Raw genomic sequence first — 13,632 nt, 5'->3', positions numbered from 1 at the left:
TAGGGATCTGACAACCAATCAGGACACCCTTCCTGTGCCCCGGGAAGTTCAAAGCTCAGAGAGAGCATAAAGCCAGGGAGCGCACAGGATCTCATCTGTGATCCTGACCACCATTAAACCATATTTCCAAGCAGTCTCCATGTTTCCAGTGTCTTTATCTCCACTTGGAACTGAACCCAGATGGACATTTCTTCCAACAATGGCCTCCAGGAATGGAGAGGCCCCTCTGCTTTCCCCCGGTCCTGGGTTCAAAAGGAGAACAGCCAGCCAGAGCTATAAACTCCACTCCGTGTCCAGGGGATGTCGATCCCCCACGAAGGCTCGAACTGTTCCCCCCACCACAAGCAGCACCCCAGTTTTAAGAAAACACCCCGATCCCAAATCTCCAGGCCCCCCTCCCCTACCAGGGTGCCCTAAAATGCATCGTTTTTGGCCCCGACCTTTGTCTCCATTCAGCAAAGAGGGACCCAGGATCTGTGTTTTAATGGGCTCGTTTTAAGTCCTTGGAGGTCCATAAGATAAAACTGATAAGCTAATAATTAGAGCCCTCTAATAGTAAATCGGAATAATTAGAATATCACCCTGAAAACAGCCTTCCCAGGCAATGCTAGAAATGAGGTTTTGCTAACCTTGCAAATTTAGATGCCTTCAGAATGGTACATATTCAATGAAGCCGAAAGGGGAGATCTTGACTGTAGCCCAATGGCACAAATAAAATAGGAAGGCTTGTTTTTCTTTTATATATACAGTATATATTTTTAAATCCAGACTTCCAAACAGGGAGAATGCAGAAGGGAAATGTGTACGAAGGGCAAGCAGAGGAAACTGACCTGAAAGCCAAGTCACACAAACATTGCAAAAGAACAGCAGGGAAACAGTGAAGCCTTTACAAGTGCTAGCTCGCACACACGCACAAACACACACAAACAGACTGCCAGGGCTGGGGAGGGCAGCCTCGTTTTCCAGGTCTGCCTTTTCTGCTCCAGCTATAGAAATCGGCTTTCCTTCCGACAGCAACTGGCCCACCACAAGGGGCTCTTCATTCTCCTTTACACCCCCCCAAAAAAACACGCTTTGAAGCCTTTCAGAGTCGCCAGCCCTGCCCTGGAGGTCAAAGGGCAACTGACCCAGGGCTTTCAGATGCAAATGTGGGCAAGCAAGCGTGTGCTGGGCAGGGTGTGTGTGTGGAGACACACATGCACACATACTTGCTTGTGTGCGCTAGGCACTCTCCCCACCCCTAAAATTTTCCTGTCCACAAAGAGACACTTTGCGGGGGGGGGGTGTCTCAAGGAGGGGAGCGGGGAAGGGCCCCCACATTGCCTTGCTTTGCCATGCCAGGAGGGAGGGGCTTCGGAGAGCCAGACCCCCCCACCCCCCACAAGTTTCACCCTTCCGTGAGTTTCTGTTTTATTTTGTGTTTTTTTTTGTTTTAGTTTATATTTTATTTTTATTTTATTTTATTTTAATTTAATTTTTATTTTATTTAATTTTTATTTAATTTTATTTTTATTAGTATTTTATTTTATTAGTATTTTACTTTTTTTATTTTATTAGTATTTTATTTTATTATTTATTTTATATTTAATTTGGTGACTCCAAAGCCTTCCTGGGCTGGGCTGGGCATGTGCCAGGCAGAAAGCTGGCCCCACTTCCCAACAATGGGGTCCGGCTGGAAAGGGGTGCAGGCCAACAGAAGGGGGGGGGTATTTTAAAAACTGGAAAACTGCCCTTCCCCCCTGACTTGCTTGTTTGACGGAAGGGCCTGACTAGCTGGGAAGGGAGCTTCCGCTCGGAGCATCCGTTCAATTGGGCCAAGAATTCTGGGCTCCCAGAAGTTCAGTTCAGAGCCCCAACTCGGGTTCAGAAGAGCCACCATCTCCTCTCCTCCTTCGGGGGGGGGGGGCAGGAGGAGCCCTTGGAACAACCTGGTCTTTGGGGTGTCTACCTTGCATCCCTGAAGGAGGCCGTGTGCCAGTATCGGCTGAACGAAGAGCCCCCTTTCCTGAGGGCTGCAGCCATACAGGAACCTGGAGGTGCTGGGACAAAGCTCTCTACCTTCAGTTTGCTCCTTTCAAAACACCAAGAGCTGGAAGGGACCTTGGAGGTCTTCTAGTCCAGCTCCTTGCTCAAGCAGAGACCCTATACAATTCCAGACAAATGGCTGTCCAATCTCTTCTTCAAAACCTCCAGTGATGAACCACAGCTTCTGGTGGCAAAATGTTCCACTGGTTAGTTGTTCTCCCTTCTAGGAAGTTTTTCCTTAATTCCAGGTTGCTTCTCTGCTTGGTTATTTCTCATCCATTGCTTCTTGCCTTGCCTTCTGGTACTTTGGAGAATAAGGTAGGCCCCCTCTCTTCTCTGGGGCAGCCCTTCAAATGTTGGAAAGTTGCTATCCTGTCCCCACTAATCCTTCTTTTCTCTAGACTGGCTCTAAACCCAAATCCTCTATGTTTTATCCTCCAGTCCTCTATGTAAGTTTGTTGCTCTTCTCTGGACTCTTTCTAGGGTCTCCACTTCTTTTTTTGGTATCTTTTGGGGGCATCCTGGATATTGGTCAGATTGAAGGGGCCTTGCATCCACGGGCAGCCCCCTGCAAAGCCCCCTGAAGTAGTCCAGCCACGTGTGAGCAAAGCATGAGGGCTCCAGAGGCAGGGAAGGCTGCCGATGGAGGGGGGGCCCTGGGAAGCCCCCCAACTGTCAGCCTGCTGACTGAGGGCAGGGCAGCCCCATCCAGAAGAGACCCCTCCCCTCCTTTTGAATCCTGCGATGGTTTCCACCTTGAAGACCGAGAGCGAGGGCCCATACACTTAAGTCCCTGCCCAATTCCAGGTCGAATTGAGACCTGAGGGGCGGGCCCCTTCCCCAAACTGTTGCCCTACATCTGCCCCCCAGCACATCTGTATGGAGTCACACACACACACCGTGCTGCTTCCGCTCTGCATCCAGACTGACCTGGTGCTGCCTCTTCACTGGCCTACCTCGCAGGGTGATTGTGAGGCTGAGGGAGGGAAGGCAGGAATAAGACAGGATTAAGATGGAAACCCCCCAGTGAAGATGGAGACCCTACCAAAGGCCCCCTACTGACATGGGGGGGGGCTTCTTTGTGCTCCCCCCTACTGTGCCCCCCTCCCTCCCCAGATGGATCACTTGCATAAATCTGGAGGGAGCTCAGCCCCTCCCTGCAGGATCTGCTGCTCCTTCCCTCCAGGGGGCCTTTTTGCTCTGCAAACACACCAGCCAGTCAGCCCCTCCCCCAGGTTTCCCAGGGGAAGGGGCCTCCCCCCTCCCGCCCAGTGACAGCCCGGCTGGAAGAGTTGACCCCAGGTTGAAGGTCAGGGCCTCTCCCCCAGCCCTCTTTCAGATGCAAATCGGGGGCAGGGCGCTTTGTGCCAGGAGGTCAAGCGTGTTGTTGGGGGGAGAAGTGGGGGGCAGGGGAGATGGGCTGCCTGTCTTTCAGGGCCAGGAGGGAGGGAGCCAGGGAAAAGAGACCCTTCTTGGTATGGTGCTCTCCCATCAAGCCCCCTACCCAAATAGCTAACTAGCAATTGATGTTTGTATGTATGCGCACCTATGCACACAACAGCGTTCCACTGGGCTGAAGTCTTAACTAGTTAACCAGATTTGACTTATATCTCCCATTACTAAAGCATTGACTTAGTTGAATGACTGATTGATTGATTGATTGATGACTGACTGAAGGCCACTTAGCCAGGTTCAATATCACACAAACCCCTATGTAGAAAGACTCTGTCTGGATTCGCACCAGACTCCATGCCTCAACCTTTCTAATTAGCGGCCTTCCATTATTCCATTCTCAAGCCAGACTGCCTCAGCAGAAAGGACAGGTAGACTGCCTCCAGAGAGGGAGGTTCTATCGGTCATCTGTCTCCTGGTTTCCAGGTGGTCCTCGACTTACGACCACAACTGAGCCCAAAATTTCTTTTGTTAACTGAAACATTTGTTAAGTGAGTTTCACCCCATTTTACGACCTTTCTTGCCATGGTTGTTAAATGAATCATTGTACTCGTTAAGACAGTCACACGGTCGTTAAGTGAACCCGGCTTCCCCTTGTCAGAAGGCCGCAAAAGGGGGAATCACTGGACCCCGGGACACTGCGACCGTCATAAATATGAGTCAGTTGACAAGCGTCAGAATTTTGATCATGTGACCACGGAGAGGCTGCAATGGTCATTAAGTGTGAACAAAAGTCATAAGTCACTTTTTTCAGTACCATTTGAACTTCAAAAATGGCGGAAAGAACGGTTGTAAGTGCAGGACCTATGGGAACTCCAGGCTACGCCTGCCCCAGTGCCAGGGTGGGCACCAACTCACAGGCTTTGCTCTTTTCCATCCATCCACCCGCATCAGCCGAGGGCCTTCTGTCTTCCTGCTTCCCTTTGCAGGTGCCCAGGAGAGAGTCCCTCGTGCTGGAAAAGGGGGAAGCCGAGGCAAGATTCACCTCGCTGGAGCAGAGCAGAGCAGACACGGCTTGGGGCTGCCCACATTCCCTGGGTGGCCGTTATGCAGAGCAAGGCCATAAAAATGTCCTGGGACATTAACAACAATAAGTTGTTTGCTCATCGATCTGCCCGGCTGGTGATGGGTGGCCTCCCCTCCAGAGGGTTCTGGAGACAGGCGTCCATTTGTCCAGAAGGGGGGGGGGCTGGCAATGGGTCAGAAGGGTGTGGGGCAGCTGCTCAGGCCCTCCTCCGGCCAGCGAAGACCTTGGAAGGCTCTAATTCAGAAACCATAGGAAAGACTTGTAGCTCGGGTGGCTCAGATGTTTTTGGCTGTTTTGTTCTCCGAGCTTGGAGTTCTGAACGTTTCATCACCAGTCTAGGTAACATCATCAGTGGGCCTTCAAGAAACAGCTTGATCAACAAACATATCGATTTGAATCAGAATCAGAATAGAGCTGGAAGGGACCTTGGAGGTCTTCTAGTCCAGCCCCCTGCTCAAGCAGGAGACCCTACAGCATTTCAGACAGGTGGCTGTCCAGCCTCTTCTTAAAAACCTCCAGTGATAGGAGCAACCATGATTTCTGAAGGCAACTTCTGTTACTGGTTGATTGTCCTCACTGTCAAGAAGTTTCTCCTTGATTCCAGGTTGCTTCTCTCCCTGTTTAATTTCCATCCATCGTTTCTTCTCCTGCCCTCTGGTGCTTTGGAAAATAAGTTGACCCCTCCTCTTCTTTGCGACAGCCCCTCAAATACTGGAATCCTGCTATCATGTCATCCCATGTCCTTTTTTCTAAACTAGCCATACCAAAATCCTGCAACCCTTCCTTATATGATTATGTCTGCAGGCTTTTGATCATCTTGGTTGCTCTTCTCTGCATTTTTTCCAAAGTCTCAACATCTTTTTTGTAATGTGGTGGCCAAAACTGAATGCAGCATTCCAGGTGTGGTCTTACTAAGGCTTTACAAAGCTGTAGTAATATAAAGATTTGGAACCAGCCTACGAGCCAGGTCAATCCCGAGACCAACCCAACGATGGCACTGATCACCTCTTCACCAGGGGACTTTCGCACAATGTGACCAGCCATCCATGCGACCAGCTGACCACATAAGACCTATGGAAGCGGCGGAGAACTGAAACGAGACACTTCAACCTGCTGATGATGTTACCCAGCCTGGTGGCGAAACGCTTGGAAGCAAAAAACACTAAAAGTTGGTCTGGCGAGAGAGGCGCCACCGTGTCCCTCTTGAGCGCATTAAATGCAGGGCCAAATATATTTCCTCCGTCTTTTGGGTGGCCTGTTAGGTCTGCACCGAGATTTCCCGTGGAGGGTCCCTTGCCTGTCTCTCTCCCCCTCTCTGCCAACTGGCTGAGCCTGTTCCACCTTTGAGAGGGGCCTGGGTCTCCTGCCAAGGGGGTTCACGGCAGTAGTGGGTTTCACTTACCTTTGCTACCGGTTTGGAACTATGAGCGCGCGCACACTTTGCTTGCACACAGCGCTTCTGCACATGTGCAGAGCATCCGTGATGATGTCTGGGCGGAGCCTCCCGCCACTGCCACCAGTTCACCTAAACCGGGCCGAACCGGTAGAAACCCACCACTGGTTCACGGCCTTAGAAGTTGGGCATGCCCATGTGGGCGTGGCATATGCTGGGAGGAGCATGGCCACTGTGGGTGGAGCCACTTGTCGTGTCCCACTCCTCCGCTGACGGCCGGGTCAGGGAAATCTGAATCAGGCGTGCCTCTGCAGCTCTGCCAAAGTCCTAGCAAAGTCCTCAGAATAGAATAGAATAGAATAGAATAGAATAGAATAGAATAGAATAGAATAGAATAGAATAGAATAGAATTTTATTGGCCAAGTGTGATTGGACACACAAGGAATTTGTCTTGGTGCATATGCTCTCAGTGTACATAAAAGAAAAGATACGTTCAGGGCAGGCAGGAGACCAGAAAGTGACTTCAGCAAGATATGTTTAGACTTTGCCTGACTCAGAGACTGCCAGAAAGCAGATCCTTTATATAGGCCATGGGGTGTGGCTCCACGACTCAGCACTTATCCAGGCCTGCCCCTCCCTTCCTTCTGTTGCCTCCGCCTATCAATTCTTCTGAAGCGAGGGTCACTCCAGTCTGCAGCTGTTGGTAATTGACCTTCCTCAGGCTCACATGCTGTGGAAGAGGGGGAGGGGTCTAGTTGCTCCGTTTGCCTGGGCATGGAGCCAGAGCTGGGGGCTGGAGATATTTCCTCCTCTTCAGCCTGTCTGGGCATGGAGCCAGGGCTGGGGCCGGGAGGCATACTAGAACATTCCTCCGTGTTCAGAAGCAGATAAGAAGGCCCCGGCTGTGGTGAGATTGGACGAGACACAACACCACTGCCAAAATTTTAGAGTGAGACCAGAGCCAAAATGGTTTCTTCCTTACGACCAGATTTATATTATATTGTGTTTTATTATTTTATTTTATATCATTTTATATTATTTTACTTTAATTACTTGACTTGATTTGAATTGCCTTTATTTATTTTATTTATTTTTATTTATTTTATTAAATTTTTATACTTGTATTTTACTTTATTTGATTTGATTTTATGTTACATTACTTTATTGCATTTTATTTTACTTTAATTACTTGACTGGATTTGAATTGCCTTTATTTCATTTTATTTTATGTTACTTTGCATTACTCCATTGTATTCATTAATTTTATTTCATTTATATTGTTTCTATTTTATTGTATGTATTTATAAAATTTGTATGCCACCCCTTCTGATGAACAAGCAACTCACATTCCTTGCAATGGGGAAGCTGTCTGGGGCTCCTTTGCCCCGGTACCCAGAGTCCTCTGCCAGCAGAAAGAGCTGAGTGCGGTCCTCCCTAAGGACTGGTGGCTCTAGCCACAGCACTTATATACTGCTTCACAGTGCTTCACAGCCCACTCTAAGCGGTTTACAGAATCAATATATTGTCCCCGACAATCTGGGTCCTGAGTCTAGAGGCCCTTTTGGCCGTACCAGGTTTGCTCACCTTCCTTCCGTGCAAGGATTTTGCACCAGGGTGTGCAATGGACAGGACTTGGGAGGAGGAGAGCTTGAATGCCAGATTCCCCCAGACATTTTCCCTTAGTTTCCAACCCTCCCCCCCGCCCCCATTTTACCCCAGTGTTTCTCAACCTTGATGGCTTTGGTGGACTTCAACTCCCAGAATTTCTCAGCCAGCAAATGTGTCCTGGATGAATGGGCTGGGAGGGGGAGGGAGAGAGAGAGAGAGAGAGAGAGAGAGAGAGAGAGAGACCCCCAGGCCATTCTCCCTCCCCCCAAACACCTTGCACACTCCTGGGAAGAGTTAGTCCTGGGTTTCAATGCCAGGAAAAGAAAAGCATATCAGGTGATTAAAGGCCTGGAGACAAAAACATATGAAGAACGGTTGCAGGATTTGGGCCAGGCCGGTCTAGAGAAAAGAAGGACCAGGGGTGACATGATAGCATCTTCCAATATTTGAGGGGCTGCCCCAAGAAGAGGGGGTCCACCTGTTCTCCAATGCACTTGAAGGCAAGACGAGAAACAACGGATGGAAATTAATCAAGGAGAAAAGCAACTTGGAACTAAAGAGAAACTTCCTAACAGTGAGGACAATTAACCAGTGGAACAGCTTGCCACCAGAAACGCTGGTGAATGCTCCATCACTGGAGGTTTTTAGGAAGAGACTGGACAGTCACCTGTCTGAAATGGTATAGGGGGTTGGACTAGAAGACCTCCAAGGTCTCTTCCAGCTCTCTTCGGATTGATTGATTGAATCCATGGATTGGCTCCCAAGTGCCAATCAGGCGTCAATGACTGGACTTCCTCCACAGGACGCCACAGTGGTGTCCAGTCTGTCCTGCAGCCCAAGCCAACATGGCTATGGAGGGCAGTGTCCAGGGGAGGGAGCTTGCCTATCGCAGCCTCAGGGGGTCAACAGGAATTGGCTGATGCCCACATGCAAGATCCTTTGTGACAGAGAAAGAGGTGTGGGGGGGGGAATTCTCCCCAGAAACTGGAGCAGTAGCTAAAGAGGACTGTCTCTGTGGGGAGGGAGGGAGGGGGGCTTGGAAAGAGAGCCAGAGGCTTCTTGGTGGGTTTTAAGAAAAGCTCTTGGGGCATTTCATGCTAGGATGAGCCCTCTGACGCCCCTCCCACCACCTGCTTCTTCCTCTCCCAAGGAGGGCTCCCTGCCTTCAGCCTTTTTGGACTGCCTGCAGAAGTTGTGAATGCTCCAACACTGGAAATTTTTAAAAAAATGTTGGATAACCATCTGACTGAGATGATGTAGGCTTTCCTGCCTGGGCAGGGGGTTGGACTAGAAGGCCTCCAAGGTCCCTTCCAACTCTGTTGTTATATTATATTAAAGAAGAGGGAGTCAGGCTATTCTCCAAAACACCTGAGGGTAGAACAAGAAGCAATGGGTGAAAACTAATCAAGGAGAGAAGCAACCTGGAACTAAGAAGAAATTTCCTGACAGTTAGAACAATTAATCAGTGGAACAACTTGCCTCCAGAAGTTGTGAATGCTCCAACACAGGAATTTTTTAAGAAGAGATTGGATAACCATTTATTTTGTAGGAAGTTAGCACCCACCCCCCTCCTAGAAGAATGAAATATTTTAGAAAATATTAAAAAGGCAGAATATATTTCCCTGGATGAGAAATGGAGAAACATGTTTTAAGGACAAAGCAGCTCCCTCCAGCTTCCTGCTTCCCCCACACCTTTGTCAATGGGCCATCATCTGCAACACAATGGGACCCATCTAGCAACAGAAACTCACCACATGACACCTGGGAAGATTACATCAGCCAGCAAGGCTAGCTAAGACCCCCACCCCCTGGGAGTCTGACAACCAATCAGGACACTCTTCCTGTGCCCCTGGAAGTTCAAAGCTTAGAGAGAGCATAAAACCAGGCGCGCACAGCAGCTCAGCCCTTTTCTGTTCAGGAACTCAAGCCATGTGATCCTGACCACCATTAAACCATCTTTCCAAGAAGTCTCCATGTTTCCAGTGTCTTTATCCCCACTTGGAACTGAACCCAGATGGACATTTCTTTCAACAGTTTGAAGTGGTGTAGGGTTTCCTGCCTAAGCAGGGGGCTGGACTAGAAGACCTCCAAGGTCTCTTCCAACTCTGTTATTTTAAATAACCGGAGACAATGGAGAAAAAGGATCTTCATAAGAGTTTCGGATGACACAAAGCTGGAGTGGCTGCTAGAAAGCCAGAAGACCTCAGAAGATCAGCTCGGTTCCAAAGGATCTCGATAGACTTGGGCTGAAACATTGTTGAGGGATCAGGACTGTAATGTTCTGCAATGTTCTGGCAGAGAAACAAGGGACACCAGACTGTGGAGAGTCGGGAAGAAGAGATTGAGCGAGATGGGCCAGATCCATTTCTCAAGTGACAAGGGGTGTTGGGGTTAGCTTAAGTCCAGAACAAGCAGGAAGCAGGTGGAAACAGCTCAGGCACTTCCCTAATTGGCAGTGGGAACGGCCAGCATAATCCCACTTGCCAGATTCTGTTATTAGAGCCACTCTCAATAAAAAGAGCTTTGGTCTTCCTGGGGAGTTGATTCCAGGTCTGGTCTACCTGGTGGGGCTGGCGTTGACTCAACAGTCCTCCTCCTTGTCAGAAGGATCTTGGTGGGCCAGAGATTCAGTGGGAGCCACAGTTGCCATAAGAACCAGTTCAGGCCTGGGCTGTGCCAATGGACTTTTAATACTGAGAGCACAGGAAGTAATGATGCCGCTCTGTGGCCCCTGGTCAGGCCACAGCTGGACAACTGGAAAACATGCAGAGAACAGTACCCCAAGGCTCTGTTTTAGGCCCAGTACTCTTCAACATCTTCATCAATGACTTGGACGAGGGGATAGATGGGGAACTCATCAAATTTGCAGATGACACCAAGCTGGCAGGAATAGCCAACACTCCAGAAGATAGGCTCAAGTTACAGAAAGATCTTGACAAACTTGAACATTGGGCGCTATCTAACAAAATGAAATTCAACAGTGAAAAAAGTAAGATTCTACATTTAGGCAAAAAAAACAAAATGCACCAGTACCGTATATGTGGTACCTTGCTCAATAGTAGTACCTGTGAGAGGGATTTTGGAGTCCTAGTGGATAACCATTTAGATATGAGCCAGCAGTGTGCAGCAGCTGCTAAAAAAGCCAACACAGTTCTGGGCTGCATAAACAGAGGGATAGAATCAAGATCACGTGAAGTGTTAGTGCCACTTTATAATGCCTTGGTAAGGCCACACTTGGAATATTGCATCCAGTTTTGGTCTCCACGATGTAAAAAAGATGTTGAGACTCTAGAAAGAGTGCAGAGAAGAGCAACAAAGATGATTAGGGGACTGGAGGATAAAACATATGAAGAACGGTTGCAGGAACTGGGTATGTCTAGTTTAACAAAAAGAAGGACCAGGGGAGACATGATAGCAGTGTTCCAATATCTCAGGGGCTGCCACAGAGAAGTGGGAGTCGGGCTGTTCTCCAGAGCACCTGAGGGTAGAACAAGAAGCAATGGGTGGAAACTGATCAAAGAAAGAAGCAACTTAGAACTAAGGAGAAATTTCCTGACAGTTAGAACAATTAATAAGTGGAACGACTTGCCTGCAGAAGTTGTGAATGCTCCAACACTGGAAATTTTTAAGAAAATGTTGGATAACCATCTGACTGAGATGGTGTAGGGTTCCTGCCTAGGCAGGGGGTTGGACTAGAAGGCCTCCAAGGTCCCTTCCAACTCTGTTGTTATGTTATGTTATGTTAAGAAGAACAAGGATGGTGAAGAAGGGCCTGTAGGCGAATTCCCCGGAAGAGAAATTAAAGGAACTTGGCTTAATGAAGAGAAGGCTTGCAAAGGGAGTCAGAATGGAGCTGGTAGGGACCTTGGAGGCCTTCTAGTCCAACCCTCTGCTCAAGCAGGAGACCGCCTTCCCAGGCAAGGCAGGATTGGGGTCCCTGGTGTAAAACCAACCCCTCCCCCACCAGCCCTTCTTCAGCCTTGGGGGAGGCCTTCCTAAAGAAAGCCCCTTTTTCTAACCTCTCCGCCCCCGCCCCCTCCCTTCTCCCCCGGCCCTCCCTTCGGGACCAAGATTGCGGGCCAGAGGCAAGTCCGGGCAGTCCCTTCCCGCCCTCCTCCCCAGCCGGGTGGGCGAAGGAATGCGCGCAACTCGGGGGGAGGGCGGGCAGGGGCCCGCTTCGCTCGCTCGGCCCCCTTTTGTGTCTCCGACCAGCCGAGCGTCTCCGGAGCGGCCCCCGCCGATGTCCCGCAGTTCAAACGCGCCGCGCCAGCTGCACGGAGCTGGCCAAACAACGCCGGGCCAGGCTGGGGGCGCGGCGGAGGGGCCGGCCTGGAGAGCGCCGGCTCCCATTTCGTCCTTTGTGTCCCGCGGCCCGCAGCGGGGGAAGCCGGGCGGGGGGTTGGGTTGGGCCCAAGGCCTCCCCTGGGCAGAAAGGAGGGGCGCCTGGCCGCCCTCCCAAGCCAGGCATTTGCGGCCGGAGCCCACGGGCAGCGGGTCTGCGAAGGGTGCAGCGGCCTCCGGCCCCGCCTCGGACTTCAGGCGGCCGGACGGGGCAGCCTCGCTTGGCCGAACCCCCGCCCGGCCTGGCCTTTGCCCCGCGAGGGACCGGCCCCTCCTGGCCAGGGCAGCCAGCGCGGGCCGCTTCCGGTCAGTTGGCGCTCGGGCCTTTGTGTGTCCGAGGGTGGCCAGGCCGGAGGCTGCGCCGGGAATAACACGGTCCATACTCTGAATTTCAGGCTTAATTCCTGCAAACTTTCTGCTTTGGATGAGCTTGGATGGTAGTTTTTTTTTTGGGGGGGGGAACGAACGGAGGGACTGTCCCATTTAAAACTTGAATCTGCTTTGGAGGAAAAGATGCAGTTGCTTCTAATTTTGATAGGGATCTGCCAAACGTTGGTCGTGAGTGGCTGAGTCTGGGTTTTAAGTAGGAAGAAAGATGCCTGGTGGAGAGATGGACAGATGACAGATAGCTAGATGATAGAGATATAAATAGGCAAAAGATAGATGAGAGGGAGAAGGAAAGTGTGTGTGTGTGTTTGTGTCCTCACAATCTAAAAAACATATTAAGACTGGAAAGAGTGCACAGAAGAGCAACAAAGATTATCAGTGCTTGGAGGCTAAAATATATGAAGAACAGTTGCAGGAATTGGGTATGGTTAGTTTATTGAAAAGAAGAACTGGGGGGCAACAATACAGCAACATTTCAATATTTGAGGGGCTGCCACAAAAAAGAGGGGGTCAGTCTATTCTCCAAACCCCTGAAGGCAGGACAAGAAACAACCTGGAACTAAGGAGAAACTTCCAAACAGTGAGGACAATAAACCAGTGGAACAGGTTTTGGCTGCTCCATCACAGGAGGCTTTAAGAAGAGGCTGGACAGCCACCTGTCTGAAATGGTCTAGGGTCTCCTGCCTGAGCAGGGGGCTGGACTAGAAGACCTCCGAGCTCCCCTCCAACTGTTAAATTCTGGTAAGATGGATACAGGATAGATGATAAATATACTGTAGATAGGTAGGTAGATAGGCGATAGAGATATAAATAGATAGACCAAAGATAGATGAGAGGCAGATATAGATGACAGATGCAACAGATAGCAGTGAGGAAGAGAGATAGACAGATAGACAGACAAATAGGTAGAATCTAATTTGTGCCAACAAAAAGATCAGATGGGGCCTGTCTGCAATCACCTTTTCTGAACAGTCAGGAAACGAGAGGCCCTTCTGTACAGAGGCCAGAAGAGGCTGGACTGAGGCAGGATTCAACTTGGGGGGAGGAGTTACATATAACCTGCATGTGCACCAACAGCCTGTCTCCCCCCCCTCCCCTCCCAACACCCCAATTTCAATCCTGTCTCATTCCAGCCACTCCTGGCCTCTGAGGAAAAGATTTTAATAATATTTATGAGTCATTAAAGGTGCTTGCAGGCTCCTTTGAAGTTTTGGCTACTACTGAGTAACTCCTCTCTCTTACCTACAACATGGTTTCAACCTTGGTAAATTTGAGGTGTGTGGACTCCAACTCCTAGAATTCCCCAACCAGCCTTGCAGGGAATGAATGAAAGAAAGAAGGGAGGGAGGGAGGGAGGAACCTCCGGTTGTGGGTCAACATCTCACAGCCTGGCGTAAGG

The sequence above is a fragment of the Ahaetulla prasina genome, chromosome 1, assembly GCF_028640845.1.
Source record: "Ahaetulla prasina isolate Xishuangbanna chromosome 1, ASM2864084v1, whole genome shotgun sequence".
Taxonomy (NCBI): Eukaryota; Metazoa; Chordata; class Lepidosauria; order Squamata; family Colubridae; genus Ahaetulla; species Ahaetulla prasina.
The sequence above is the reverse complement of the archived record's forward strand: the minus strand, read 5'-3'. Positions refer to the sequence as shown.